The sequence below is a fragment of the Notolepis coatsorum genome (assembly GCF_963971535.1).
Source record: "Notolepis coatsorum genome assembly, chromosome: 14".
NCBI classification, from domain to species: Eukaryota; Metazoa; Chordata; class Actinopteri; order Aulopiformes; family Paralepididae; genus Notolepis; species Notolepis coatsorum.
The window spans coordinates 1621576-1627984 of NC_140178.1; the positions used below are offsets into that span (position 1 = coordinate 1621576).

A 6409-nucleotide genomic window follows, 5' to 3' on the forward strand; every position below is an offset into this window, starting at 1 on the left:
GGGCCTTCTTGTCTGTGGGGATTTAAGCTTCCAAACAACGGATGTGATAGGATTCTGGATTGATAGTTTATAAATTCCACCAGCTCTGGAAATTTTGGCCTTGTTCCATAACGATCCTGTAATTCACAAGCTCTGAATCTCCATATTTCTTGCGTCTTGTAGGCTAATTTACTGAGAATGGCTCTCATGTTAGTTGGATGGTTCAATTCCTCCAAGTACTCAACAGAACTCATGGCATTGAGACAACCATTGAGAAACACAGCATAAGCCTGCAAGGCCTCTGCATCTTCAGCTTTGATTATTGGCCAGCTGAGCACTTTGTCCAAGTATGAAGTGGCAATCTTGTGTTTGTTACCAAAATGCTTCTTTAAAAGCTCCTTTGCTGTAGTGTAACCTGCGCACCAGTTCCCTTGGCTGACCTGATGTGAATTGCTCCAGAAAATACAGCATATCCTGGCGGTTCTCAGTTTTCCTCTCAATGCCATGTTCAAAGGCTCTTATAAAGAATTGGTATTCCAGAGGGTCTCCTTTAAAGACAGGGATAGTGATTGATGGCAAAGTGAATTGTCCTTGCTGCTTAATCAGAGTTTCTGTTATCCTATTTTGACCTTCCATTAGGTTCACCAGACTGTAAAATTCATGCTTTTTACTTGTGTCCTGGGTATTTGTTGTAGGTCCTTTACTGTGTGGTTGTGTTGATGGTCCTACATGTCCTTGTGCATCTGTACCGTGTGGCATGAAGTGGCGTGCACCTGTAAAAGCAGGGAGGTCATACGGTCTGAAAGATGAAGTATTTTCATATGACATAGCTTGTACTTTGGTGCCACCTAGAGGAGGATTAATTGTATGCGTGGCATAGACTGATGTCAAAGGGTCGTATTCTTGATGCCTTTGATATGTTAGTTGTGATGGTATTTTTTTACGCACAGATTCGTATTCTGTCATAGTTCCATGTGTTGCTCTTTCCACTGGTTCCTTGTGAGTGGGCCTTGATCTGGTTGGAACATCATCCATGTTGGTGCTGTCCAAACCAGCTGTCCATGACAGCTTTTCTGGTTGTTGTTCCGTTTCCTCTTGAATGTATTCTTCCAGGTATTCATTCATTCCATCCGATTGTTGCATTTCTTTAGGTACAGTTTGTGTTAATTCATGTGATAATTCATATCCTTTGATAATGTTTAACTTTGCTTTGTTAGCAGCCATTTGAGTTTCCATCTCAATATTTTCCTTCTCCATCTCAAGCTTTTCTTTCTCAGCTTGGAGCTCTGCTTCTTTTATCTCAAGCTGTTGCTTCCTTTTAAGCCCTTCAGCCCTGACTGCTAGTTCAGCTTGTTCACTTTCCAATTGCATTTTAAGAGATGCTATGGATGATCTTGAAGATTTTGATGAGCGTCTTGATCGCACATTGGAAACACTGTCCTTTGGGGCAATATCATCCACTGTAATTGCAATATTCATTGTAGCATCATCATCAGTCACCTTTTCGTTTTGATCAATCCATTGTAATACACAGTCTTTGAATTCATCCACTGGTATTATTTTAGGGATGTACCACTCACTTTGATCAAGTTTAACATCATCCTCTGACATTACTGACAATAAAGTTTTGACACAATCATTTACATCATTCAGTTCTTGATATGCTTTGTTGAACTCGTTTTCCACTTTTGATTTAACGATTTCCACCTGGCATGTATGCTTCATTAAATCAAAGATTTCATTTTTCCTTCTGGTTAAAACACCCAATTTGGCGCTTCTAGATGCTTTCAATTCTTGTAATCTATTGGAATGTACAGCGTCAATTTCTTCCACCAAACGTTCCATTTTCCTTTAATGTTTGATTTGGTTCCAACAAATAACTGAAATGGTGCATTTATTGCACATGCTTTTCAATTTAATTCAAACATCGTCGTCGACTGATACTTCGACTTGATTCGTTTCTTGATTATTATCTGACGACGGGGGATAACACTATGAAATGACGTCAGTGCTTCACAGACGCGCATCCAATGAGTGGCGCTTATCCATTCATTGAACTCCGTCCATAGTTAACCTCGTTCCCAGTAGTAACGTGGAATGTTCGATACACAATCTTTGAAGCAAACAAACGTAACGTTATTTCCAGCAATCAATTCCAGTGATGTTCCTTAAACAAAGGCGCAAGTATTGCATGCCTGGTTTTTGACAATGTGAGATCCACAGCCTTGGTTGACGCGCGCATGCGCTTTTCTGTAAGAAAACAGATGAGATGAATTGTTTGGTTTATAGAAAAGAGTATTTATTGTCATTTACTTGAAGCTTTGTTTAGCGTGAATGGGTTCCTACCGGATGACGTGGAGGTGTGCTGGCTTATTCCCGTTGCATGGTGTCCTGTTTCCAATTTTTTAAGTTCCAAATCCATAGCGCTTGCGGCGGTCAAAAACCGTCTGGGCTGCATGCCTTACATTCCAGTGTCATGTTTTTTACTAGCGCACCAGTCCATTGATAAAGTGAGTTCACACACCAAGGTGCTGTAATCACCGGTTCAAAATGGGCTGGACCAGACACGCCTCCACGTTGTTGAAGCAACACACATCCAAGTCATAACAAATAAAAGATGTTATCAATCAAGTTCATTTCAAATCATTTTCCAAACAATATTGCTTCATATTTTTAACTAAATAAATAAATAAATATTAAGGACTGAATCTGGCTCCAACAAGTGGGTCACAGGGCGGGGGGGGGGGGTGAGTGGGTCACGGGGGGCCGGGGTGAGTGGGTCACAGGGTCGGGGGGGCCTCTGAGAGGGACTGAGGGTGTATTTGTGTCGTGTGTATTTGTGTCGTGTGTTCTCAGTGTGTATTTGTTTTGTGTGTATTTGAGTGCTGTGTATTTGTGTGCTGTGTATTTGTGTGCTGTGTTCTCAGTGTGTATTTGTGTGGTGTGTTCTCAGTGTGTATTTGAGTGGTGTGTATTTGTGTGGTGTGTTCTCAGTGTGTATTTGTGTGGTGTGTTCTCAGTGTGTATTTGAGTGGTGTGTATTTGTGTGCTGTGTATTTGTGTGCTGTGTATTTGTGTGGTGTGTTCTCAGTGTGTATTTGAGTGGTGTGTATTTGTGTGGTGTGTTCTCAGTGTGTATTTGTGTGGTGTGTTCTCAGTGTGTATTTGAGTGGTGTGTATTTGTGTGCTGTGTATTTGTGTGCTGTGTATTTGTGTGGTGTGTTCTCAGTGTGTATTTTTGTGGTGTGTTCTCTCTTTAGGTTAGTTGTAACATTAGTTTAGGTTCGTGTTAACGTTAGATAATGTACAAAATAAACGTTTTCCGCTGCTATAAACGTCGCACTTTTATTTTGACAACCCCAGAAAGGAAGTCATTATATATGCTTTACGATCCTGATCTGTGTTAGCTCCGGTTAGCTCAGAGCGTCCGGTATATAACAATACCAGCCATTGGATTACTGTTTTCTAAATTGGGGAGGCTTTTAATCGTCAAGGTAAGAGGATTTCAAGTCATGGTATCCATAAACTTCAATCGGTTCGGATCTTTTGAATGAATGAGAATGTAAACAAACACAGCGTCACGTTGAAATCACTGGCTGCGCTCAGAGAGGAGTGGTTGGTCAAAAAAATAGTTCCGAGTATATTTGCTTATAAAACGTAATTGTCTTATTCAATTATTTTTTATTTCTCCACGTGGTGAATACACAGGTCACAACATGTTTACATGAACGTTTTGGAGTTGTATTTGGAGTGTATTCTGCAATCTGTTAATCAACTTTTCAATCAATCAATCAAACTATACACTGTAAGGCTCCGGATCTGCCTCACTTCCAGTGATGAAGCTAAGCTATGCTAACGGAGCGACTGTTCCCTAAGCTAAATGCACGCACAGAGACAAAAAAGGTATGTATCTTCTTGTCTAACTCCAGGGAAGATGTTAAATAAGCTAATTTCCCAAAATGTTGGAGTTTTCCTTTAAAACAAGATTAAATTGACCAAAATCAGAAAAAAGTTAAATTATCTGCCAGTGGGATAAGATAATTCAAGATAATTCTACTCAATATAGACTTATTGTACCAAATACAAGATATGTTCACTTGATAAGATAATTTCTTGCAGTGTTAAGTTGTAATCAAAGTAAATGTCAAGATTAATGACATGCCTCAACACTCAACACTATTTCTATTGAACATAGATATAGATGATTTAATAGATAATATAAATACTAACATACTAACTGTCTAACATACACAAATCATAACACTACAACAGCACGTTACACCCAAGAAGTCTCAGTGGCATATGCTACATTCTGCCTTAGAGCATTTCATTTTCCTGGGCTTTTGAAAGAAAAGCTCCAGGGCTCTTTGGTGGGAACTCACTGGTAGGTTGATGCTGAGACGCATACAAGCGGCCAGACGGTCTCCCTGCTGCCTGTTCCTCAGGTCAGTCTTTTACATTAACACTTTGGGCGCCGGGGGTTGTGCCCATCAAAGTACCCAGTCTGCCACCGTTGAAATCCTATGGAGATGTTTACCTTCTTTGCAGGGCTATAACTTTTTAAATGTTATCGCTATATTGACATTACTATGGCCCATTCAACATCGATTATCTATCGTTCAGGATGTGGGAACGTTATATTTTTTCATTCATACATTGTTGTGTTAATAGCGTCGAGAATATAAGTATGTTTTTAATCTTTTCTGCTGTAATTCCAAAAACAGTAGTTATAGGCGCTGAAGCATTATGATAGATTATCGATTGACGTTTCTTTCCTATACACGCTATATTAAAAAATTCAAATGTATATGACCGGTATACATTATGCTTCATCATGCGTGAAGGAAAGGGGGGGGGGGGGGGCGTTGTTTATAATTCCTTGATCGTCAGTAACGGCTTTATTTAGTATGGGTTGATACGTTGATCAGATGGTTTGCAGTGAAATGAATAAACAATCGGGCTGAAAATAACGTTACTGTCCTCTTACCGTTCGCCGATGAGACTGGAGGAAAAATATCCCAATTATTTGACGCTGATCTCCTAGATCCATTTCCGGTTTGTATGGCGCAATAAACGCCGAAATCATATCGATTATTAAGTTTAGAAAGCGATCCAAATGCACAATGGCTAATTTAATATAATGATAGTGAAAAATGTTTAACTGTCAAAATAAACGAGCTGCATGGGTGGCATAATAAACTAAGCGACATATACATGTTTGCACTGTCTTTTTTCTATTATAAAGTGCCTCTCGGGTGCATAACACATGAAAGGGGAACTATTTTACTATTTCTTTCACTATTTGGGCACTTTTCCACAATTCCTGTGAGTCTATGGAACACCTCTGTAATTTTTTTTAATTCATTGTTTTGTATTTCTAATGAAGTACTCAAAAACAGCATTTTTCTACCTCAAGATCTTAAGCCGTTTTGAGCCTGGGCTCCTAAACCACTGCGCAGCGGCGTCGCCGCCTGAACATTAACATGCAGCTGTGTCTCTCTGACATCACAGATCAGCACATTTTCAGATGACTCAGTTCAGTGAGGGTGAATATTGTGAGAGGAGAATTGGAAGAATGTGCCAATATGAGAATGAGAGACATAGATCATATTAATATAAGTCCACATAGCTATGAAACAATGCTAAACACTGAAAAAGGCCATTTATAGGATAGTTCCCCTTGAACAGATCAGTCATTTGATTTTAATGCAGGTGCTCGCATTATAAATCGAATGTATTATTATTATTATTATAACACATGAACAGATCAGTAGGGTGGGCATTTGATTTGCAGCACCGCGGCGGGTGTATTATAAATCGAATGTATTATTATTATTAAAACACAACTCACCATAATGCACCCCTGCCCTGGGCTTATTATTGTTTCTGTTTCGGTCCTCCAAAATCCCTGCTAATGTTTGAAACATGTCAAATGTCCACTCGCGTTGAATGCAACTACTTTATCTTCTGCCAACTTGAACACAGTCGCTTCATTGCCTCGTGTTGCCATGTCAACACGCGAGAGTCACCTGTTGCGATAAACCCGTATTTTAAGTATTTTCTTTTAATAGTCTAGTTCAGGGGTCAGCAACCTTTTTGACATGGAGTGCCTGTTTGAAATATAGTTGTAACTAGTGTGCCTCAACAATATTCCATGCATCGTAAATATTTTTTCTCATAATCAGGTATTTTTAATGATAATTTTTACATTATTACATCATTATCGTTATTATTAACAATATTATTATGATGGTTGTATCAACCCTAAATCTGAGTTGGGGGGGGGGGGGGAATGCAATGCAGACAAACAGCTGCATACAGTGCGACCATTTCACTCACATTTGCCCATTCATTTTTGGACACATCACACACCATCGGTGTGTGTACTGTACGTGGGCTGTCATAGCTCCACCTACAGGCCTAATGGAGA

At 39.5% G+C, this 6409-nt stretch overlaps 2 protein-coding genes across 5 annotated transcripts in view; both read left to right on the plus strand.

Moving 5' to 3' along the window:
- The window catches only part of nprl3 (NPR3-like, GATOR1 complex subunit), a 285213-nt gene that overhangs the window by 170542 nt on the left and 108262 nt on the right, over positions 1 to 6409 (plus strand). The window lies entirely within an intron of this gene.
- Positions 1 to 6409, plus strand: part of cdip1 (cell death-inducing p53 target 1) — a 29845-nt gene that overhangs the window by 22106 nt on the left and 1330 nt on the right. The gene's annotated exons all lie outside the window — the stretch shown is intronic.